General features: G+C 37.2%; 1 long non-coding RNA gene across 1 annotated transcript; it reads right to left on the minus strand.

Annotated features, from left to right (window-relative positions):
- Positions 1–4,480: 4,480 nt before the first annotated feature.
- Positions 4,481–24,837, minus strand: LOC134542657 (uncharacterized). The gene is made up of 4 exons (XR_010076840.1): positions 24,580–24,837; positions 23,523–23,696; positions 20,605–20,690; positions 4,481–4,822 (listed from the first exon to the last, which is right to left on the minus strand). It is a non-coding gene; the product is annotated as an uncharacterized LOC134542657 (long non-coding RNA).
- Positions 24,838–26,456: the final 1,619 nt, after the last annotated feature.

A 26,456-nucleotide genomic window follows, 5' to 3' on the forward strand; every position in this document is an offset into this window, starting at 1 on the left:
TGTTCAACCAAAAGTGGTGGTCAGGGGGGGAGGACTGGGAGGTCCGGACCGAAAGGTTCCGAAGTTCCCCGAGTGGGCATCATAAAAACTCTGACTTTGATGTCTCGAAGTTGGTAGCACTGGCCGACTTTAGCGCTACCTGTTGAGGGGTGTCTGAAATAAAAAAAAGAATCGACTCGCCCAAGGCGTCTGCTTTAACCTGGGGATAATGTTCCAGTCTGGTGCTGCACTCTGGCGGCCTACAGGGGAAGGTAGCTGGGGAGGTTAGCGAGTTTGCCACTAGAAGTTGTGGGGGTTAGCTCCACGGGCTCGTGACACGAGAAGAAGTTACTATGTCCGCCGCTAGATGTCGTGTGTGGTCCATCTTTGCACACACATTTTTTATGCCAGTCGTCCTTGGAGTCGGTCAACGCTTGGCGGAGTTCACGCCTGGGCAATGCTCTTGGGCTAAATTTTAGAATCCAGGTGGGGTGTAGGTGGAGTAAGGGGAAGGGGGGCAGAAAACGCAACCGGGCTGGGAACGGGCCTCCTAGCCGTGACTTTCGGGGAGTGAACCTAATACGTATTCGTGACGGTAAAGGCTATGGTAGGCTCGTCTCTGAGAAATGGTAACAACTCGTCCAGAGCTGTTGTATGCAGTTTTAGTCATGAAGTGAAGTAATGTTACAGACCTGGGACGTGCCAGCAAGCGGGAGAAATGTCAAACGGGCTGCCAACGAAGTCTTAGATTTGCAAAAGATCTGATAGGTCTCTGGGAAAGGTGCTTCATTCTACTGGCACAAAGTTTAACTACGTAGAGTACACCAGCCTAACAAAGTGTAAATCACCCTATAGTAACCAAATTATAAAGCAAATAAAATTTACAAAAATAATTTAAAATTATAATAAAATTGAAAAAAATTTTTTCGAAAAACCTAATTTCCGGCACAGAACTTAGGTACGTGCGTGAGAAGTTATACTTCTTTGGCATTATTAAAAAAGTTTTTCATTGCATGCAAATAATTAATTACACTAAAGTAATAAAAGGGCTGGAAAAAGATAGTCAACACAGTCAATAATTTTCAGTTTAGATTTGAAAAATTAAATAAAAAAATTTAGAGAATAATTAATACTTATATAAGACAATTTGTACTAAATAATATAAGATTCTTAATTTTAAATATTTATTATTGATTATTTAATATTTTAAAAGAAAATAATTAAATTTAATAATAAATTCAAAAAATATTTTTAGTTTATTCATTTTTTTAATATTTATTATTATCTTAATTTTATATTCACTTTTCATTTGTCAAAACGTTTTCATTAAATTTATTCATTTATTTTTAAAATTTTTTTATTTATTCAATAAATAATAAAATTTAATATTTTAATTTGATGTTCGATTTTAATTTTTATCACAAATTTTTTATTAAATATTGTATTTAATTTATTAATTTCTTTTGTAAATATTAAATAAACAATGAAAAAATATTTAACATTAATAATTTAATAATATTTAGTATTAATTATTTTAAATAATAATATTTTAATTTATATCAATAAATAATATATACCTAAGGATAGTTACCCTCAATTATATTGGAGCACTTGAAAAAGTATATAAGCACAATTTTTCTATTAATATTTACGAATAGTAAATAATATTAATCAAAATATTCTATTTAAATCACTACTGAATATAATTTATTAGCACATACAGGTAGGTATATAATTCGCACTAGTATGAAACTAAAACACGTGTTAAGAATGTAGAAACTAGAAACATGTGGATAATATTAAAAATATGAGAACAGTAATCAGAGGAGATGAGCGTGCCAACATGCGCGTCTAATAGAGGTTCTATTTCTATTTTGTTGGTAGCTTTTTTTCGAGACTTAATGAGCGATTTAGCGGGCAGCTTCAACCTGTTAATTTTGTGTTACAGTGATGCGCGCGCATCTTAAAATTTCACTCTCAACATTTTTTCATAACGCGCCTAAAGAAGTATAACTCCAATAACTTCAAAAAAAGTAAAAAATAAAAAAAAATACCTACCGCCGAGTTTTGAACTACGGCCCTTCAGCATATTGACCGCGCAGTATAACCACTGCTCTGACAGATAGTTACGAGGAAGATGTGTATTATATTTGATGTAATACCAAAATAATGTGTTGTTTTTTTTAACCTTTCAATGTACTCTTTACTATGACTATTTTAGTTTACCAAAATAAATTCCATGGTAACTTCACTATCATAAAGTTTCATTTGGCACACCAATACATTTGGTATGTCACCTAATTTGGGTTTATGTTCATACACGTGGGTCTGCCATCTTCCCGTGAAAATGTCGATACATGGTGCGCGCGCAGCTTCAACCTGTTAATTTTGTGTTACAGTGATGCGCGCGCATCTTAAAATTTCACTCTCATCATTTTTTCATAACACGCCGAAAGAAGTATAACTTCAAAAATCAGTCAAAGGGTTAGTCCTGAAACCAACTTGGATGCATAATGCATAAATCTTGCACCCTGCACGAATGATCTCAGATCTTACCTGGACCTTTGAATATATATACTGTATAGAACTCGCGAGTGGATAGGATTTACTCTACGTTTTTCAGAAGCGTATGATGAGCAGCTTGGGAACTTCACCGCTGCAGTGCGCTGCCGTAACGCCCTGTATCGTCTTAGTTGTTATTTACACGTTAGAGCGCAGCACTGTCGCCCGCTGTCATTCCCCGCACCCCCCGCCTATCATTCACTGCAGCTCTAGGTCGTTCAACAGGAGGGGGAAGGGGTGTTTGAAGAGTTCGACACTTGTCCGCTAGGGACCACCACAAGTCGATGCCCTAGAGATGGTGGCGATTGCGGCGGTGAATTAACCAACTACCTCAAAACCGTATTAGAAATTTTAACCTGGGCTGGCGACTTCTATACAGTATATATATTCAAAGCCTGGACCCATCTAGCCGAGCCTTAATCTAGGAAGGCCAGTGAGAAGAATTAGTCATGGCTAGCCAATTACCCCCTAGCACATGATGCATGCTACCTCCCCTGCATGGCTAACAACATGCAATTATTAGATCATAGGGTCCTCTCTACCCAGACCTCTCCCACACACTCATAGCTTTAAGTTAGGTTAGGGGAAAAAATTCGTGACAAATGAAGTTTAATCGAAGGGCAGTGTGTCCAATTGTATTGCAGAATACCAGCGCCCTACTCACATATATGCTGGCAGTTCAAATAGTCGAGGGATAGAGTCCAAGCATCAAGAAATTGACATTAGTCAAGAGATATTTGGATCTTGGCTCGCAAAAGACTACCACATTATGTGAACAGTGTGCTCCACGTTATTAACCTTTAATACACCCCTAGGGTTCGCCTTTTTTCAGCCCATGTGGCATTTCATTAATTTAAGGCCCAGGGTCATATAGGTTAATCTACGCCTCATACATATGTAATACTTTGACCATGCTTCAATTGGTTTTCGTGTTCTTGCCGGTATGCGATTTAGCGATTCTTGTTTATGTAGTGTCGCTATTGAGGGATGGCTCCAGTTTTTTGTAGTTTCCATGTTTGTTTCTGCCAAGTCGCATATCGTAAGCGTCGCCTAGGTGTAAGACTTAATTGTGTTTTGTTCGCAAGTTAACATTTCAATGTAGCACGTCGTCGGCGCCTGTCCTGTTAATCATAGGACCTAAGGCCGAATCGTCCTTAAGTATCCATCAACAGCCTACGTTCGTCACCGTCAATCACGATTACATGACCACTAATATGTGCTGCAAAGAGTCGAGGCTCCGGGACTAGGACAGACCATGTCTCAGGCTGCGTATGTACGAGGGACATATACGAGTAAATACAATCATGTCAGAAAATCCATAAATATCATTTCGTATCTAGTGAACTTCAACCTCGGTGGCTGCCACGGCCAGGATTTCTCCGTCGAGCCAAAACCTGTTGTTTGCTGACCACATGGCGACCTCATGCCTTGATACGATTCTCAGCTCTACCTGCGGACTAGCTCGCATGATCCGCAATTATAGCTCGTTGGCGACCTCATCAACGGGCTGAAGATGGCAGGTCGTCAACATAAATGCACTTAGTTTGGCGAATCTCTAAGATGCTTTAATCGATTTAAAGATTTTGCCACCAACAAGTGGGCAGAAGTTCGGAATGTTACAATCGAGGATAAAATTTTGTTTAAGAGGGATAATGCTATAAAACGCGAGTAATTATAAATAAAAAAATATACTTGTAACAACTAAATAATGATGACATTTAATTATTAATCCAGTTTTACAATAATCTTGAGGAGAATCATTTCATCAGAGACAGCTTTCACATGCAATGTTCCGTCCGGAAAATCTGTCTTGATTTACAAAAATTGGAAGTTTAATTAAGATTAAAATGATTTAAAGTAAAAAATAATCTTCACCATAGGATGAATTTTCACACGATTTCTAAGTGTACTTGGTAAATTGAACATTAAATGATAAGTATTTTTACTTGTTCTTGCAAATAATTTTATTTTCCGAACATCTTTCCACATTCATGCTCGAGAATCTGGAGAATGGATGTCATCCAGACAGAATCAAGTAATTGGACATTTACTGCATTAAATCAAGATTCAAAATTTGCCCAAGTGGCATGTTATCGTTTTAATGACTTTTCTCTCACCAAATACAACCAACAGAGTATCGGCCAACTTGTTCTCCACAGTGCCCAATGAGCAGTAATGTCTGTCGTGAATTATAGTGGTGGGCAAGCCCATTGCCCAAGCTTTTGTTTCAAGTAGGTGCAACATCTTGTAGTTTACTCCGTCCACAATCACTTTTCTTCTCCTGAAACAGTTTGAAATTCAGCTGGGTACACGTTACTTAGTATTACATGCTGTGACAAGAACAGTGTAAATAATGTTGAAACGTGAAACAAAAACAGAGGTGATTACGGAAACTCGGCGGACACTCGGGAATTATACACGTAATTAAAAAAAAAAGTGTTTTACTCGGTGCTCTGAAATAAATAATTCATGGCAGTAAGTAAATTCAATCCAACATAGGTACATGGATTAGCCACGTAAATTATTGAAACTTTAATAAGCATTGACTATTGACATGGACTATTTTCACGATGAGAAACTTAATATTTCGATAGTCTGAAGACCTCTGGTTTACGATTCCGCACGCAAATATCGATGTATAGAGTAATCGATACCCACCACTCGAGCGACCGTGCGACTTGGCGGGTGCGTGTGACCGCCGATAATTCTCAGTTGAAGTAAGGAGTGCCTTGCGAAGGCTTCATAGAATTAAAGCAAAGAATACAAACAAAATTTAACTGACGAGCATGAACGTGTAACAAAATTCAGACCATGTATACGAAGGTAAAAATGATCATGGTACATTTAATTTCAAAATTAAACTTATAAAATAAATATTATATTCATGTAATTATAAATTGATATAAGCCTATATATTTCACTTTAAATGATATACGTTAAATTGAAATCAAATAATAGAGATTTTAATTTGTTGGTTTACAGTCAACTAGGTACTCATTGTAAGACCACAACATTGTGTCCGCAGAATAAGAAAAATATATTTATGCTGTTTAAATTACTATCCAACAGTTCTGGGACTTAAAGAATAATCTAATGATATAAACATATGGAATTAGTAATCTCTATAGTAAACAACAAATTGCTTAAGCCTGAAAGGACTGCTTAAATTTGGAAGTAAATATAGTATATTTTGCAAAACACATCATTGGTGATTTTAAGCAACAATTAGTGATAAAATATAAAACACACACTGCTTTTTCGTACTCTTCACATTAAACCAGGACAAGTTATATTAATAACCTAGCAGTAGGTACCTAGCCAATAAAATATTTTAAAGTTAAGCACTCTTTGCTCAAGAAAATTAAAGATAATCAGTATAAACGGAATGATAGAACACCGGAAAATAAAACTCAAGGAAAACCTGAGTTTTTTTGTTTTATTTTCACAAAAGTATATTAGATATGGTAATTTCCTATACCCGTTTTAACCCGGTTTTAACCACTTGTTGATATAATGCTGGTAAATACTTTACTTTTGTTGATATATTGCTTGTACGTAACGAAAATTGCAACTCTTTATGAAATTATCTTCAAATACTTGTTTATATTCAGTTATCTTAAAATGCATTTAGGTGCTAGAGATGAAAGTAATTTACCCTTTCTCGTGTACACCATTAATGAAAGCGAAACACGTGAAACAAATATTTTATAAATAATGTTTGCAAATTAGGGGGCATAAACATAATGAGTGGGCAGAGAATGCAAAAAAAAAAAAAAAAAAATTGTTTTGTTTCAGAACGTATGAAAGGAAACGAAACCCTACAGAGTAGAGCGCAAATTTTAATTTAGCGAACTTCAGGGGACTGCTTCGCTGGCTGAGAGTTTACGTACGCAGAACAGTGACGTCCAGAAGCCAGCGACGAGCGAGCATGCTCGTACGTACGTACGTACGCACCAGCAACCAGCAGCCCTTTGTGCATTGATCACCCTTTCCCGGCACCATGGTCCCCACAAGGGTGGGGCTGGGTGGACCACATGTTTATTCTTAAACGTTTAACTATTATGATTTTTTTACAAAGTAGAAAAAAAGTATGGAATAGCTTAGTTTGGACTTATAAAATAGTAACCATAATTATACCCTGTATTCTCAGGTTAAATAACATTCTAAAAAAGAGTGTAGGTAAGAAATAACCATGCAATTATAATGTAGCACGTGAATGTAAAATTGGGTAGGGAAGGGGGGGGGGGGGGGTCTTCAATCCTGGGTCCAGGGCCGGTAATCGAATGTGGGAGCCATACCCGGCACGAGACGCCCAGTTCCAGGTAGTTGCTCGTTGAAGCTGCACGAAGGTCATCTGTTCGGCATCCCACACGTCTGTTTTGGGCAAGCGCCCTTGGTGAATGCGCACTGCTCCTACTGCAGTTTGTTTGTTTCGCCTGCCCGTTCACCATAAACACAACGGCCATCTAGGCGAATGTAAAGTTGGTCGAGTTATTTCTGTTTGGTAAATCTGTAGTCACAACAAGTTACTCACTACTAACGAATAGTCACCCAGAGCCACAGGCGTACGGAAAAAGGGTAAAGGGGAATTGTGGAGGGGTATATATGAGTCGTATAGTTCCAAAACCTGCCTTCTCCCCAAAAATCACAAAATGAGTTGGTGGTACTGGCACCTTCTGTTTTTGAATTCGCATCCTTTGATGTTGTCAGATTATACCAAAAAAAATCTATTCCTATTTTAAACACCATAGCAAATCTAAGTTTTTTTCCAAAAACTGCCTTCTCCTTTCTAAATTAGTTCCAATACATGCCTACTTCAATTTATTCCAAATGCTGCTTTATCCTCATTTTTAGAAGTCTGCCATATCCATTTCTGTTCCAAAACATGCCTATTTAAAGATTATTATTATGAAACTACCAATGGTTCAGAACAATTGTATTTTTAATAATTTTTCTTTTCTAGGCTGTACATTCTGGCTGTATTCGAATTTATCACATTCATTTGTTGCAGAAAAGAAATCATGTGTTCCTGTGCTCCTGAGTTATATCTGAAAGAAGTTTGTGCTGTGATGTAGATTAAATAGTGTTTTTCTTCATAAATCTCACATAATGGACACACATTCTGAACTAGATGTTTCTGTCATCAAAACTACAGAACGGGGGAGGAAGAGAACAAGAGATCCTGCAAAGTGGATAAAAAACATAAAGAAAGTAGAAAGGTAAGTGTTGTCGCCACCAATGGGTGAAATATTATTTGCAAGCTTTTGTTTTGAAAAATCACATTATAAAACATTAATATAAATATAACTATAAAGAATATAAATACTTATTACATTTGCAATTGTACAACTCTACAAATGTCATTTATTTTCAGATACAGGTCCAAGTGTCCACCAAAGCAGCTCGAATGTGGTCACAAATCAAACGCATACAAGTGCTGCACATTGACAAAAAGGGATGTAAATCATTTCAATGCTCTTTTCTACAAGACACCAAATAAACTTGTACAGGATTATATTATTATTAAGTACTGCAGTGCATCGTTGCCGAAAAGAAAAAGGGCAGTAAAAGAAAGAAGTTCACGTAAAGGTATATCAATAACGTATTACGTTAAGAAGGCAACATTGAGACCAGGAGAACCTGGTAAGATTCCTGTCTGCCAAAATACATTTTTAGGCATTTTAGGAGTTAAAAAGACAAGAGTACAAAACATTTGTAAGAAGCATTTCATGAAATGTGAGGTGTTGAATGAACGCCGAGGTGGGGACACCAGGTCGAAAGCTTATGAACCAAAGCGCAAATCTATTGCACAATTTATTGAGCAATTAAAACCACTTGAATCCCACTACTGCAGAGGTAAAAGCAATAGGCATTATTTACCAAGCGATTTGTCGATCAATAAACTGTGGAGAATGTATAATACCCAGTGCACTGAAGTAAGTTTGAAAGTAACAAAATCTTTTTTCAGGAATTATGTTAATAGAAACTTCAATATAGGTTTTGGCCAGCCGGCAATGGACGTTTGCTCTCAGTGTCTTCAGTTAACAGAGCAAATTAAACGTTGCCACGACAGTGAAAAGAAATCTGAGCTGATAATTAAGAAGCGAGTACATTCAATGCGAGCTAAAGCATTTTTTCAGCTTTTGAAAGAGAAAAATGAGGAAACGCTTGTTCTGTCATATGACTGCCAGAAAAATCATGTTTTGCCTAAAGTACCAGACCAGTCAGCGTACTATAGTCGACAAATATTTATATTTAATTTTACTGTTTGCAGAGGATCATCTCGAGACACACTGGATAAAGGGAATGTATTTGTTTATTGTTGGACTGAAAAGGATCATCCTAAAGGTGCGAATGAAATAGCAAGTGCTGTATATCATAATTTATGTTCATATCCTGTGGATCCTTCTGTAAATAAAGTTAGGTTATTTGCAGATGGGTGCGGAGGACAAAACAAGAATGGTATTATCGTCGGAATGCTTTCAAAGTGGCTTCTTTCTAAGGCACCAAAAAATGTGAATACCATTGAACTTATATTTCCCGTGACAGGTCATTCTTTAATGCCTGCAGATCGAGTGTTTGCTCGTATTGAGAAAGTGATTAAACGGAAGGATACGATAATTGAACCATGTGAATACATGCAGGTATTTTCTCACCATGGAACTTTACATTGCCTAGGTTCTGCCGAATGCCCAGTCTATGATTGGAAAACAGCTGTGAGTGACGTCCAACTACCACCTGGGAAATGGCACTTCAAATTCAAACCTAGTAAACGTATTATCCTCAGTAAGTCTAAGAAAAGCTCTTTAGTGCTTGTCAGGGGAGAAGAAGCATACAGAAGTGACATTTTATGTGTTAATAGTTCCATTGTTAAGAAACATAATTCAGTACAAGAAATTAGCGCCTCAGTGCTCCCATTCTGCAAAAACAGAATAAAAAAGGAGAAGGTAAAAGATGTTTATAAGTTGCTTGAAAAACATTTTGGAGATATATGGCAAAACCTGCCAGTGCTTTCATTTTACAAGAATTTAGATAGTGGTAATAATGAGTTTGAGGATTGTTCATACCAGGAGCACGAGTTTTGTGAAGGTGGCTATGAAGAAAACGATTTGAGAATATAAATATTTTTTAAATATGTATATTCTTTACAATGAAAGTGTAACATTGAAAGTGCTTTTATTTTAAGCTACATTTGTTTGACAGATTGTAACTGTATTTTATAGTAATATTTATGTATAAGATATTTAATTGCATGTAATTGTAACATCGTCATTTCTATAGAGATACGTATTTCTTGATTACAACTTCAAATTTTGTATTTTCAAAACACCTCAAAACCTAAATCTGAAAATTTAAGTTTTCTTGTTATTTTCAAAAGCTGTCATATCCATGTGTGTTTATTCCAAAAGTTTCCTAACACCACTGTTAATTCCAAAACATGCCTTCTTCAATTTTGATTTCATTATAATGCTCACAATTAGTAGTATAGGATAGCCGGTCCGGGCGCAGGCTTCAGGCTGTGGAGCCGAGAGCCGACTCCGCCATCTTGGATTTGTGACGTCACGGCGGCAAAAATTCCTCAAAATTCCTCAAAAATGCCTCAAAATGACTCAAAATATCCCGTTTTAAGAAAAAATTTCCCGTTTTCGAGGGAAAATTTCTCGTTTTATTCCTCAAAAATCCCAACGGCTAGAAATGTCCTGATAGAGGCTTAAGCATCCTTAACTCAAGCCTCAGTTAAGCCTCTATCAGGATGTGACCTTGACCTTTGACCTTGACCCCGACGGCCATCTTGGATCCACCATTTTGGATGACGTCATTTCGTTTTCTAGAAAATTCCGGCATTGTGTTATCCGCCATTTTGAATTATGACGTCATCGCTGCAATTTCCGTTACGGCCGCCATCTTTAAATTTATTATCCGATTTTAACGAATTTTTTTTTAAATTTATAAAAAAAATTAAATAATAAATATTTAATAAAATATTTAAAAAACAAACATTTACGACACGGAGCTCGGAGTCCTCGGTTCAAACCCGACAGAGGCAAAAAAAATAAAAAATGGCGACCGATCCTTCCCCCGCGGTGGCTGCAGGCATACTGACTCCCACCACTTTTTTTTCAAAGCATATATATCGTCAGGTAGTATGACGTCATGTCCGCCATCTTGTCCTCGTCTGCTGGAAGCCATCATCAGTGTATCGTCGGCGAGAGTGCGCTGACGCCATGTTAGATTAATTCTTATCCGCTAGAGTGCAGTAATCATTTATTATTGCTGTGACACCCGACATCTTGTCATTTGGCCGCCATCTTGAAAATCCATAATTATTTAGCTAGAAATTCGGGAAAAATTCCAAAATTCATTAAATAAATTTGTAATCTATATACTGATCGATTAGGTCGACTAAGGTCCTTGGTACGATCTAGGACGATGCAAAAAAATTAAATATAACATCAATTTAACATAATAGTAACAGGTTCGAGGAATTAAACACCACAAGTTCTTTTACAAACATAATATTTATTACATAATTTCTATTCTACTACAGGATCATTTGCGAAAGCCAGCAATCTTATAATCATTTAGTTCCGCAGCGGTGTGAAATGACTAATTCTTAGCCCCAATCGGTTTATACTAGACAGAGTCCAGCCAGAACCTTTACAGACATAGTCCACCTCTTCTTGACAGAGTTTCTGGATACCGTTTTTAACAGTTTGCTTCACATCGTTAGAACTGTAAATTACTGCAGCCGATGTCTTGAATGCACACTTCTTCACTTTGTCATCGAACGGATATGGCTTTCCATATATACAGTCCAACCACAAGTTATATTTCAAAGGTCCGTTTGTTGCTACATCATCAGTAAGCTGATTGATTATGTCCTCTCTGATATCATCAAGAAAATTACAAATGTCTTTCGACTCACCTAACGTATTCAAATAATAGTAGTCCTTCAATGTTCCACGAAATGCAGACTGCGCCAAGTAGAAGCCATTATCGTTCACTTGTAATGCGCCGAACACAGTCTTAGGTTTATTTTCCTGTTCAGACGTCATACCAATCGGTTGCTGCACATCGGTTTTCTTGCTTGTACGCTCACGAGCCTTCAACCTAAACCGAGGAGTCGAAATTTCTGCATGTAGATCAGCAGTAGGCACACGGCCTTCACCTTTACAGTTTTTCGCATGTCGTCGCAAATTATCAATTCTAGTAAACCATTCATGACACTCATCACATCGAAACTTCATGCGAGATGGATTCTTCGTGCATTTGCTCCGCTCATGTCTTCGTGCATCATGAGCAAATGCGAACGACGTATCACAGTAGCTGCAAGGATACCGTGGTGATGAAGACGAACCTCTCAGACCCGATACAGATACTGACGTTGCTGCAGTTGCACCATCTCCAGGCATACTCTTATGAACATCAATGCATCGTTGTTGCACCTAAACCTTTACTTTCTGCCGAACAGCAGGACCTTTGCATGCCTTCGTGTGCGTTTTCATATTATCTTTTCTGGCAAACTGCTTATGACATTTCTCACAAACAAACATTTTACGATATAGGTTCTTGGCACATTCTCTATTCTCATGTCGTCGAGCATTGCTGTTGTTTGAGAAAATCTTGTCGCAGTAACAGCACCGATGTTCGTTAGTTGTTGTCGATTCGGCATCCATTGAAGTCTCCATTGATGACGAACCAGCGTTCGCCGAGTTTCCCTGTGCAGCCAGCACTAGCGGCATTAAAGTCTCTTCTGCTGGCGATACCACGTCTGTTGAAGTCTCCTCCAGTGTTGACATCGACGTTGCCAACGGGATCTGCTCCACCTTCGTCGACGCTGAAGTCAAGGTTCCCGCAGTCGATGGTACAACCTCCATCGAGTTCGTCGTTAAAGTCGGTAAAGATGCCATCGAAGTACGCAAGAACAGGTAATTACGTGATTAATGCACCAGAAGAAACAAACTAGGTGATCCTTACTGTTTCAGCTAGCTTGTAAACTTATCATTGTTGAGCAAAGATAGAGTTCTTGTACAAGCCAGAAATTTATGCATTTTTTTAATTTTTTTATTTTTTTATTAATTTATTTTTATTTTTAAGTATTTTTTCTTGTAATTTTATGATATCAAAGAAAACATGTGGTGGTTTTCTCTGTGTGCTTCCGATTAATCTGGTCAATATTATGATGGTTTTCTCCGTGTGCTTCCGATTATTATTAATATTATGGTGGTTTTCTCAGTGTGCTCCTGATTATTCTTGACAATATTTTGATGGTTTTTCCCGTGTTCTTGCAATCATTCCTGTGGTTTCTTCAAGTGTTTCTGACTATTGTGAGAAACCGCTCTCTGCATGGATTTTTTTTGGTCTAATGAGACATGTCATTTTATTTGGAGTTACATTTAATTCGATAATTTCTGCTACTAAATCAAAACTTGCAATATTTTTATCAGGTGGAATTAACAAATATCATTACTCAGTCAAATTAATATTACGCCATGAGACATCTGTGGAGCAACAACATGCAAGACGAACTTCCTTTTCCTTGGAGTCAAGCGAAGCCATCCTTCTTTTGCGATCGTTAGTGAGCATCCCGCATCCCGCATAAAATAACTAAATATTATTTACCTGCAAGCAACATGTGGCGACATCTGTTGTTGAAAAGCAGAACTACATGCATAAAGTACTTTTGCATGAGATATATTAATTCTCGCTGATGAAATATGAAAAAATTTCTATTTAAGTATTGAATCTAATTTAAAACACTCAATTGGAATCTGGCATTAGTCTCAGTAACTAATATGAATTCCGATTTGGGATCTGACGCTGTATCGAAAGAACATAGGTGTAAGTTTTGCAGTAAAGAGTTTATCTTGAGAAAGAATAAAAGACAACACGAGAAGAATGACTGTGTTAAAAATCCACTGCGCAATATGATAAGTTGTGTTCGATGTAGCAAGTCGTTGACGCGGAGAGAGAGCCTAAAAAGACATAGCAGAACTTGTAGCGCCAAGCCTGCGTACAAGCTAGAGGACAACGATGAATCTACTAGCCTAAGGAAGAGTGATTTGCATTACGACAATAATTTTCTTGGCTCTTCCGATCTCGACAAAGAACTTAAATTGAAGAAGGTTGATGATTTACGGAAGAATGAAGACAATGGAAGAATCCTTAACGTGAAAAGTAGGAATATATTCCAGCCGAATTCAAGTAGATCTTTCCTACTTTGTAAAAATGATGGACTCCTAAAAAGGAAGCATGAAGACGATGAAGACACTTCAACATCATCAACATCGAATTATTACGGTAAATTGGGTGAAGACGATTCCTTCTACGGTGATTGTTACAGTGACTCTGAGGATGTTGACAAAGACATAGACTATGATGAAGCACCTAAAGCTGCCAAGATCGAAGAATGTGGCGGTGTCCTGAGACCGAAACGATGGAAACGACGTGATATATTAAATAAATCTGATCAAGCTTGTGATGATCACCGTCTCAAACATGAAAGTTACCCTGAGGTTGGTGGTAAAACGGAAGACACCAGAGATCATAATATTTATTATAAAGGTGCAAGGAAGATGGTGGTAGAAGAGAATGATTACACATCATGGAAAGATCCAAACATATTGGTTGACCGGCTAAGACTTCTACATGGTTCGCTTTGTGCAGGAAACTATTCGTGCATCAAAGAAATATCCTTCATACTCAAGGAACTGAGGAATGCTGGCTACATACAATAATGACTTGTTTTACTTGCATTTGTATAATGTAAAGCAATAAAATAAATAATTTAAATTATAAGAATGTAATGTTTTTATTTCTTGTATTATGATTTCTTACTAAGACTTAGATCTCGTAACTTGTGCTTCCTTTTTGCCTTTTTAAGTTGATGGAGCTTCCAAATGTGCTTCCTTATTCGATGATGCATCCAAAATGTGCTGCCTTTTCGTTGGCGGTGCTTCCAAATGTGCTGCCTTTTCGTTGTCGGTGCTTCCAAATGTGCTGCCTTTTCGTTGTCGGTGCTTCCAAATGTGCTGCCTTTTCGTTGTCGGTGCTTCCAAATGTGTTGCCTTTACGTTGTCGGTGCTTCCAAATGTGCTGCCTTTTCGTTGTCGGTGCTTCCAAATGTGCTGCCTTTTCGTTGTCGGTGCTTCCAAATGTGCTGCCTTTTCGTTGTCGGTGCTTCCAAATGTGTTGCCTTTACGTTGTCGGTGCTTCCAAATGTGCTGCCTTTTCGTTGTCGGTGCTTCCAAATGTGCTGCCTTTTCGTTGTCGGTGCTTCCAAATGTGCTGCCTTTTCGTTGTCGGTGCTTCCAAATGTGCTGCCTTTACGTTTTCGGTGCTTCCAAATGTGCTGCCTTTACGTTGTCGGTGCTTCCAAATGTGCTGCCTTTACGTTGTCGGTGCTTCCAAATGTGCTGCCTTTACGTTGTCGGTGCTTCCAAATGTGCTGCCTTTACGTTTTCGGTGCTTCCAAATGTACTGCCTTTTCGTTGTCGGTGCTTCCTTATTCGATGGTGCATCCAAAATGTGCTGCCTTTTCGTTGTCGGTGCTTCCAAATGTGCTGCCTTTTCGTTGTCGGTGCTTCCAAATGTGCTGTATTTTCGTTGTCGGTGCTTCCAAATGTGCTGCCTTTTCGTTGTCGGTGCTTCAAAATGTGCTGCCTTTTCGTTGTCGGTGCTTCCAAATGTGCTGCCTTTTCGTTGTCGGTGCTTCCAAATGTGCTGCCTTTTCGTTGTCGGTGCTTCCAAATGTGCTGCCTTTTCGTTGTCGGTGCTTCCAAATGTGCTGCCTTTACGTTGTCGGTGCTTCCAAATGTGCTGCCTTTACGTTGTCGGTGCTTCCAAATGTGCTGCCTTTACGTTGTCGGTGCTTCCAAATGTGCTGCCTTTACGTTGTCGGTGCTTCCAAATGTGCTGCCTTTTCGTTTTCGGTGCTTCCTTATTCGATGGTGCATCCAAAATGTGCTGCCTTTTCGTTGTCGGTGCTTCCAAATGTGCTGCCTTTTCGTTGTCGGTGCTTCCAAATGTGCTGCCTTTTCTTTGTCGGTGCTTCCTTATTCGATGGTGCATCCAAAATGTGCTGCCTTTTCGTTGTCGGTGCTTCCAAATGTGCTGCCTTTTCGTTGTCGGTGCTTCCAAATGTGCTGCCTTTTCGTTGTCGGTGCTTCCAAATGTGCTGCCTTTTCGTTGTCGGTGCTTCCAAATGTGCTGCCTTTTCGTTGTCGGTGCTTCCAAATGTGCTGCCTTTTCGTTGTCGGTGCTTCCAAATGAGCTGTCTTTTCGTTGGTGGTGCTGTCTTTTCGTTGTTGGTGCTTCCTTTTTTGTTGATGGTCCTTCTATTTTTAATGTTGTTATGACTCGATTATTATTGTAAATGGTTCTTGATTTGACTAGCGTATTACTTCATACGGTGCATGTATATAAGTGAGTCCTAGACAGCAGGTCGCTCAGTTTGTTACTGACGTCGTCGGTGTAAGGATCACCTAGTTTGTTTCTTCTGGTGCATTAATCACGTAATTACCTGTTCTTGCGAACTTCGATGACATCTTTACCGACTTTAACGACGAACTCGATGGAGGTTGTACCATCGAATGCGGGAACCTTGACGTCAGCGTCGACGAAGGTGGAGCAGATCCCGTTGGCAACGTCGATGTCAACACTGGAGGAGACTTCAACAGACGTGGTATCGCCAGCAGAAGAGACTTTAATGCCGCTAGTGCTGGCTGCACAGGGAAACTCGGCGAACGCTGGTTCGTCATCAATGGAGACTTCAATGGATGCCGAATCGACAACAACTAACGAACATCGGTGCTGGTACTGCGACAAGATTTTCTCAAACAACAGCAATGCTCGACGACATTAGAATAGAGAATGTGCCAAGAACCTATATCGTAAAATGTTTGTTTGTGAGAAATGTCATAAGCAGTTTGCCAGAAAAGATAATATGAAAACGCACACGAAGGCATGCAAAGGTCCTGCTGTTCGGCAGAAAGTAAAGGTTTAGGTGCAACAACGATGCATTGATGTTCATAAGAGTATGCCTGGAGATGGTGCAACTGCAGCAACGTCAGTATCTGTATCGGGTCTGAGAGGTTCGTCTTCATCACCACGGTATCCTTGCAGCTACTGTGATACGTCGTTCGCATTTGCTCATGATGCACGAAGACATGAGCGGAGCAAATGCACGAAGAATCCATCTTGCATGAAGTTTCGATGTGATGAGTGTCATGAATGGTTTACTAGAATTGATAATTTGCGACGACATGCGAAAAACTGTAAAGGTGAAGGCCGTGTGCCTACTGCTGATCTACATGCAGAAATTTCGACTCCTCGGTTTAGGTTGAAGGCTCGTGAGCGTACAAGCAAGAAAACCGATGTGCAGCAACCGATTGGTATGACGTCTGAACAGGAAAATAAACCTAAGACTGTGTTCGGCGCATTACAAGTGAACGATAATGGCTTCTACTTGGCGCAGTCTGCATTTCGTGGAACATTGAAGGACTACTATTATTTGAATACGTTAGGTGAGTCGAAAGACATTTGTAATTTTCTTGATGATATCAGAGAGGACATAATCAATCAGCTTACTGATGATGTAGCAACAAACGGACCTTTGAAATATAACTTGTGGTTGGACTGTATATATGGAAAGCCATATCCGTTCGATGACAAAGTGAAGAAGTGTGCATTCAAGACATCGGCTGCAGTAATTTACAGTTCTAACGATGTGAAGCAAACTGTTAAAAACGGTATCCAGAAACTCTGTCAAGAAGAGGTGGACTATGTCTGTAAAGGTTCTGGCTGGACTCTGTCTAGTATAAACCGATTGGGGCTAAGAATTAGTCATTTCACACCGCTGCGGAACTAAATGATTATAAGATTGCTGGCTTTCGCAAATGATCCTGTAGTAGAATAGAAATTATGTAATAAATATTATGTTTGTAAAAGAACTTGTGGTGTTTAATTCCTCGAACCTGTTACTATTATGTTAAATTGATGTTATATTTAATTTTTTTGCATCGTCCTAGATCGTACCAAGGACCTTAGTCGACCTAATCGATCAGTATATAGATTACAAATTTATTTAATGAATTTTGGAATTTTTCCCGAATTTCTAGCTAAATAATTATGGATTTTCAAGATGGCGGCCAAATGACAATATGTCGGGTGTCACAGCAATAATAAATGATTACTGCACTCTAGCGGATAAGAATTAAACTAACATGGCGTCAGCGCACTCTCGCCGACGATACACTGATGATGGCTTCCAGCAGACGAGGACAAGATGGCGGACATGACGTCATACTACCTGACGATATATATGCTTTGAAAAAAAAGTGGTGGGAGTCAGTATGCCTGCAGCCACCGCGGGGGAAGGATCGGTCGCCATTTTTTATTTTTTTTGCTTCTGTCGGGTTTGAACCGAGGACTCCGAGCTCCGTGTCGTAAATGTTTGTTTTTTAAATATTTTATTAAATTTTTTATTATTTAATTTTTTTTATAAATTTAAAATAAATTTCGTTAAAATCGGATAATAAATTTAAAGATGGCGGCCGTAACGGAAATTGCAGCGATGACGTCATAATTTAAAATGGCGGATAACACAATGCCGGAATTTTCTAGAAAACGAAATGACGTCATCCAAAATGGTGGATCCAAGATGGCCGTCGGGGTCAAGGTCAAAGGTCAAGGTCACATCCTGATAGAGGCTTAACTGAGGCTTGAGTTAAGGATGCTTAAGCCTCTATCAGGACATTTCTAGCCGTTGGGATTTTTGAGGAATAAAACGGGAAATTTTCCCTCGAAACGGGAATTTTTCCCTCGAAAACGGGAAATTTTTTCTTAAAACGGGAAATTTTGAGTCATTTTGAGGCATTTTTGAGGAATTTTGAGGAATTTTTGCCGCCGTGACGTCACAAATCCAAGATGGCGGAGTCGGCTCTCGGCTCCACAGCCTGAAGCCTGCGCCCGGACCGGCTATCCTATACTACTACAATTAACATTTTTTGAACATTTAGCTTTGAAAAAACTGCCCTTTGATTCATTTTATTTTGATATAAACACAAATCTTGCTAAATTTATTGTGTGATCAATATGAATACGTTTTCCTTGATTATTGTAAAAACACCAAAAGTGGAAAAGGCAGGTTTTGGAACTATACGACTCATATATCTCTCCTCCCTTCGAAAGGGAATTCTGTGCATGCTCCTGCCCAAAGCCAAATGTGTAAAATGCACAACCAACCAGCCGTCCACAATGCTGTACACCAGGATACTGGTTGCTACTGTTAACCGCAACCGCGCTGTGATCGCGCGTCCTCTCAGCCTGTGATTGGTCCCCTGAAGCCCGCCAAATTCAAATTTGTGCGCTACTGATCGCGCCTGTAACTTTGCAAGGTTTCGTTTCGGGACATACGTTCCTTAAGTAAAAATAGCTTGATTTTTACCATTCCCTGACACACATTAAATTTACGCCTCGAAATTAGCGAATGTTTACTATACTGTTTGTAGTGTTTACTGGCAAACTAGTTTTTATATTTCATTTATTAAAAAAATTTTAACATTGATGTAAATAAGAATGTTTAGTTACCAAGTAAAATCGAAAGAAAAATGCTTGTTAATGGAGGACCGCTTAGTGATAATGTTATTCGTGAAGAGATAGGAAACGAAATGAGTGATGATGTAACATAAAATATAAAACAAATTGCTAGCACATTATCGTCTAAGACTGTTGCTACAATCTTAATACATTTTCTCTGATATGTTATTTTTTGAAAAACTGACTGGAGTAACTGTTTATACAATTCGCGTTCTCGAGTAAAATTTCATTTCTTCAAAGATCTTCTGAAATATTTTTATCATCAACCAGACAAAGAAGGACGCATTAATTCATATATTTATTTTTGTCTCGTTGAAAGAGTTCATTAGAGACAGTCACGTACAACGGACACAATGACAATAATTGCAAATATTACTGAACCGCCCAGGAAATCACAAAAAAAAAAAAAAAAAAAAAGGAAATGAGGATAGCTGGACCTTTGAATATATATACTGTATAAAAGTCGCGAGTGGATAGGATTTACTCTACGTTTTTCAAGAGCGTAAAATGAGCAGCTTGGGAACTTCACCGCTGCAGTGCGCTGCCGTAACGCCCTGTATTGTCTTAGTTGTTATTTAAACGTTAGAGCGCAGCACTGTCGCCCGCTGTCATTCCCCACACCCCTCATCCATCATTCACTGCAGCTCGAGGTCGTTCAACGTGAGGGGGAAGGGGTGTTTGAAGAGTTCGACACTTGTCCGCTAGGGACCACCACAAGTCGATGCCCTAGAGATGGTGGCGATTGCGGCGGTGAATTAACCAACTACCTCAAAACCGTATTAGAAATTTTAACCTGGACTGGCGACTTCTATACAGTATATATATTCAAAGGCTGGACTAAGGTTGGCCCGAAAGCGAGCGTAATGTTGACTCCATCACCACTTCACTATACACGACTTCTCTGTGAGACTCTCGCGGAGTGGTCTTGCACAAAGTGCAGATTAATATTCTTTCTAACCCTCAAAGTAGGTTGACATGTCGAAATACAACAGATTGTGATGTTTGGTCGAAGCGAAAACCGTATTGACATTGTTTTTTGGTAACTGAAGAAGTAAAATAAATAAATAAACGTTCTCTACAAATGTTATAAAATATTATTTAACAAAAACTACGTTCACTCTAAAAAGATTGATTTTACTTACCAAAAAGTTATAAATATTTGAAAAAAAAAATATGATGGACAACAGTTACTTAAATCAAAACTAGTCAAAATCATTTTAATTTTGACTAATTTATAACGAAATATATTAAGTTTTTTTTCTGAAAACTCTGATGAGCAAAGACATGTTTACAAATGACGTCATCACAGACTAACAGCGTGAGCCGTGTAAACGCGTAAGTCTTGGAATGTGTTATCAAGCCCTACGTAAGCAGCCCATCTGTTAGTCGATATGAAGGTTTAAAAAACAACCATTTTAACCAGCTACTATTCATCTTTAAATGAAGCAATGTCTAAATACATACCCATTATCTGCCCAAAAGTCACTTTTATTCTTGTATTTTTTGTTTTTCTCCAACAGACGTAACATCGCCATCACACCGTGACCAATCTGTACACAAAAAATATAGATCATTATATTTTAAATGTTTTGTAATATCTGAATGAAATTCTTTGTTTTGGCGTAATTAGTTGCGGTCACCATCCAATAATTAGCCACAGTCAAAGCTGCTGCACATACTAAGCAGACATCCTTATTGGCCTGACCCTCCTCCAATAATGGCCGCCTAAAGGCACAAATCAAAGCTCGGCTGTGAATCACCTTAAACAGATACTATGCCAGAACACCAGGATTTCGGTTTCTAACAAACCTTGAAAAAGTCGGGCTCACAATAATTTCCACAGACATGGCCTTACCCAAGGGCCAATAAGAAATTATTTGATTAACGTTATACTTCTTTAGGCACGTTGAGGGTGAAATTTTAGTAAACAACGGAGAATAAATTAAATTAAAGTAGTGTATATTAGTATCCCTGACCTTATTTCTAAGTAACAGCATTACGGAAATAAATACATAAAAAAATATAAATATGTATCATTTTTTAATGTAACTGCATGCAAGCCGTGTTCTAGCGTGAGCTCTGCAAACAGGAACAAGAATCAAATCTATATTTTGTGCGGCGACATTTTCGAGGCATACCAATGAGACACACGTCCTGTGGAAACTTCCATGAGAATTTAAATGCACTATTGAACACATGTTACATTGCATGGAAACGAGTTACGGGAAAAAATAAAATTTCCAATACCTAACCAAAGTAGGCGCATTACATAATTTCATTTTGTGCTCATTTGATCAATTTTTCTGGAATATGAATATTCATGTCGGTATCGTAGTACACCACTGCATGTAATTACAGGTTGTTTTTTTGTAATGAATAACGAAAGCAATTTTATTGTATCCTAATGAAGTTTTATTTTTTCATCGATGATTTGATTCCGGTTGAGGCGGTGCTTTTAGGAAAATGACTAAAAAGTAAGGAAGTAAGATTGTTTTGTAGAGGCAGAGGTGGGACAGGGGACCGGAAAGAGGAGGGGGGAATAATTGAACGCTCGCAACGGAGTCTTCCACTCGAGACGGTTGGAAGCTCAGAAGTGGGTCGGGGGAGAATCCAACCCCCCCCCCTCTCGGCCACGCGGTCTGAGTGGATGGCCCGATGATGTGGTCGCACTGCTGAGATTCCCTCGTCAGCCTCTTCCTAGCCTCCCCCCCCCCCACTAGCCCCCACTCCACCTCCAGGGCTGACTATGTCCGCCTGGCAGGCCTCGCCTCCAGTTCCAGCTGCGATACAGAAATGCGCTGGGTTTGGAAATTATACGTTACAAACATATAGATTAAATAAGAATGGTTGTTTCTCCATTCGCCTGTGACTTCTATACGCCGGCAGTTCCTCGATAATTATCATCATTACAGTCGCAATTAAAGTAGTGTTATATTAGAGTCTATGCCCTTATTACTAAGTAATAGCCTTAAGGAAAAAATATAAGAAATATAAAAACAACAAAATGTAGAAAATTAAATACAAAAACAATAAATTAAATTTTAGTAGGCCTATTTCATATTAGTATAATTTCAAGAAATATGCACCCACGTCTTGGCTGTGATATGTGAATATCATAGAAACTAATTAATGAAGTATCTAGTGTGTAAATTTTGCTGCTTTTCTATCCTCTCTAGTTTTAGGTGCTGACTGGCATGAATCCAGCAATAGATACAGAATATGAAAGAGGACTACGCATTGTAGACTTTCGCCTACTCTGTCCAACTCTTCGTCCATAAGATTCTCTGTATTCTGTATACTCCTACGCAACTAATGCATGACGCAGCATCTAGCATATCTGTGTCTGTGCACGTTCTACCCGCCCTTCATTCGCCGGAGCTGCGTTGCTGCGGAGATATTCTCCTGTGACGTCACTGCCCTGAGAAACACGTCTCTCGCGCTACGTGGGAGTCGATTACTTTTCTTATTTCACATCTTCGATAGACATACTTCGTAACTGAGTACATACATATATATATAAATATATATATTGCATTTCTTAACTATGAAAAATAAATACATATAGAATGCCCATTAAAAACAAAAAAAAATATAAAATGGCTAATTTGATTAAATTACATGTTTTTTTTTTTTTTTTTGGCATTTAGTAAACAAAGTGCCAATCGTGGCTAATTCCACCAAATCAGAGAAATTTGGATGTAAATAAGCTAAAACTAATAGTTAATCAAATTAGGAAAATAATTTATAGTAAGTAATTCTGTAGTCGTTTTAACCGACTTTGCAGTAAGATAGTAACAGCTCCACACATCGATTATTGATAAATTTTACTGATTTTGCAGTCGTGAGATGATATTAGCTGATGTTTTAGAAGCAAGTAATTTTGTGATTGAAATAAAGTAATAACATATTTAAGAAGTTCATAAAGTAAAAACCTTAAAAGTAAAATAATTATATGAAAATAAAGTAACAATGACAGTGTATGAGACAACATTTAAAACGAAACGGAGAAGCTATTACTTTTAAGGAGACACTTTTACAGGAATGTTTCGAGAATAACTTTTATTGGGTTTACTAAATTGAAGTATAAAGGATTTTTTTTATTGAATATTTTTTTTTTTTTTAGGAAAACAGAAAAAAAAAGTTAAAGTAAAACCAAACCGAAATCACAGAATATTCGGATTAAATACGAAATTAAAAATGTTACAATTATAACCTTTGAGCAGAAATTGATATACGTTCACATTTTAGTAAAATTTTCCATGACGAGTAAAATTATTTTTAAATATAAGCGTTATAATAAAAACTACTCCTTGACAACCTATTTCACAATAAAGAAACATTAAAAAATGTAATTACTATAACATAAAAATGCTCGTGAATACCTCTATTGCCATACTGCCAATGTCCTTGACAACTTGTGTGTTGACTATAAATGCCATCACTAAGTTATCGTCCTCTTTAGTGTCCTCTTTAGTGTCATCTTCAGAGCTGCTGGTCGATTTCAAGTCCTCGTCTTCTAGCTCGTATAAGGGCTTGCTTGCTTTTAATGACCTTGCCTGTACACACACAAAGTAAGACATGTTTTTTTCACTATCCTGCTATTAAGTAACGTAATCTTCTAAAATAGTAAAGATATTTGTATTAAGTTTTTATGTTCACCTTGCTTTCAAATGTTATCTTCAGGATTTTTAATATGATGCATTAATAACATATAACAAAAATGGCAAATCTGAAGTGTCATTCCTTAAATAAGAATAAAGATTATTTTTATAAAATAGAATTACCAAATAGCAAATGATTAGATAATAAATTACAACATTCCTAAAAAAAATATAATATTGAAAGTAGATGAAATTTTTTAATTCACCATAACTCTAATTGATTACTGGAAGTTAAAATTGCTTGATGGACTTTTACTTCTTTGTTACAGCGAGTTCAAATAGTTTTTATATCATCAGGTCCACAGATCTTAAGATAACTACTGAATTAAATGCTGAACTAGTTGAATAAGTGAAATGAAAGCAGTACATAAGAAAAAAGCTGTCGAAACAAACTATCAAAATAATGTTTTTAACATAGCTGAACTTAGGGCGGCTATAGAATGGATTTTGCTATATAAGTATATAATGAATGTCCCAGATTCAGTTCAAATGTTACTAAATAAAGAGCACCATTACTTGAAATTAAAAAGGTTAGTTTTACCCTTCCTATATTTTAAGCTAAATATATGTAATTATTTCTAATTTAAATTTTGTATATTATGTGTCCCCTTTACAGAAAATGCAATGCAGTATTTTCGTTTCAAACGCTTTAAGTCTTAAATTAAAGCCATGATTAAAGTTCACATTGCACAATAAAACATCAGATGGTGAAGATTAACAATAAATACATACTACGAATATAATTAATTTATGGAATAATTCTGAAATATTTACGAACCAAACAATTGTCTTTTCTTTTTTTATCACTTGATTTCCTTGCGTTCATAACCTTAAAAGAGTCTTTTTGACATATCTAATTTTGAGTGCTTTCAGCACGTACTGTCAGCTTAACATATGTGTGTTTATATTATATCTTAATTCTACTGAAAAACCTGAAATTGGTAATTTTTTACATCTTGCTGTTATTTATGAGGATAAAGCATTTATCACAGAAAAAATAAAACTGATATTAGTAACTTTAATAATGTATTGTAAATATTCCATAGAGAAGAGATAGTAGGAGATATCTAGACAGACAATAGCAAATGAGCCACAATCTATGCCTAAACGTTGATCACAATTCCTCAACTTTAACTTGAAAGCTAGTTTATAGTTTTGACAATGATTGTGAAAATTTAACATAATATTAATTTATCATTAACTTTATTAAAATAATTAAATTATCTTTACTTATAAATATTTGTCGCTGTACTGATACACAGACTTTGAGGGTCGTAACAAGACCTAAAAAAGAAAACTGAAGCCACAGACCGTAGTGTAATTATAATCAATTTTATTAATTTGGCTTATCAAACAGGTAAATAGGGGTGGAGAGAGAAATTTACAATAATAATATTATCTGAAGTTCATTTAATCACTATCAAAAATTGGCATTGCAAAAGGGAATTTCATCGTTAATTCTTCACTTGGTTGTAAGAGATTTTTGTGCATATTTATATTTAAAACTTTATAGAGTCAAAGTTAATTTTTAATACCTTCTTAAAAAAAGAAAGTAAAATTATTAAAATTTTTCCGAGTGTAAAATTGACTCATTAAATTTTGTTGAAATATTCTGTAAGAAACAATTTAGGATAAATATAAAGATAAAAATAGGTGAAACACTTAGTTTGCGCAAAAAATGTTGGCTGTACATCCCATTAAAATAATGAGTTAGAGAGATGTTGTATACAATATTTTCCATATTAAAACTATAATATAATTTCTGATATGGTTTGTAAAAACAATTTTTTTTAAATGTCTATTGATAATTACTTGCTGATGTGTTGTCAATACTTACGTTTTGATGACATCTGTACCATTCCGCAAATTTTTTTTAGCTATTACACTTGTGAAATTACGTTATGTTTTGCTAGCCAGAGTGACTTCAACTTCGCAAAGGGCACGCACTACATAGACTAACACCTTCATGGTTTAGCCTCAACGTTTATAGACCATGTGCTATAACACCCATGGAGTTAGGAAATGTATAGAACTTCGTTCAGGGGAAGCCTTCTTTTCACAGACGAGCGAGCCAAACCCCGAAGTTCATGCTTTTTTTCCGTATCTTTTATGTATCTATCCTAACCAAATCAACCGTCCACAATGTTTTAAAGCATTTATAATGTAGCTAACCTAACCTAATTGACCATTAGTATCCTTTTATGAACACCGCCATATTTATTTACAATGAACAAAAAAAAACCCGAAGATGCACGATCGGGTGTTTGGCTCTCTCGTCTGTGAAAAAAGGATTCCCTTCGTTCAGCATGTCCCACGGATATATATTATACTAGCTAATGCCCGACATGCGTTGCAATGCCTCAATTTTTTTAAAAATTTATTTTAATTTGGTACACACATGTTCTCTATATCTCTATCTACATATATACATATATATTATACCTTTCTCTAGCTCTCTTTCTAGCGGACCCAACCGACGTTGTTCTGTTCAAACGTTTTAAATTCGAAAATTTACAGGAAATTTACCTGAATCTAATCGCAGCGTCATCTGCCGGGTCGAACTAAAATCACTATAATTACTATAAGATACTATAAATGTTATAATGTTATAATTTATTTTACAAACTTATATTTGTATTTTAAGTTGATTGTTAT

This window comes from Bacillus rossius (assembly GCF_032445375.1).
Source record: "Bacillus rossius redtenbacheri isolate Brsri chromosome 9 unlocalized genomic scaffold, Brsri_v3 Brsri_v3_scf9_1, whole genome shotgun sequence".
Lineage (NCBI taxonomy): Eukaryota > Metazoa > Arthropoda > Insecta > Phasmatodea > Bacillidae > Bacillus > Bacillus rossius.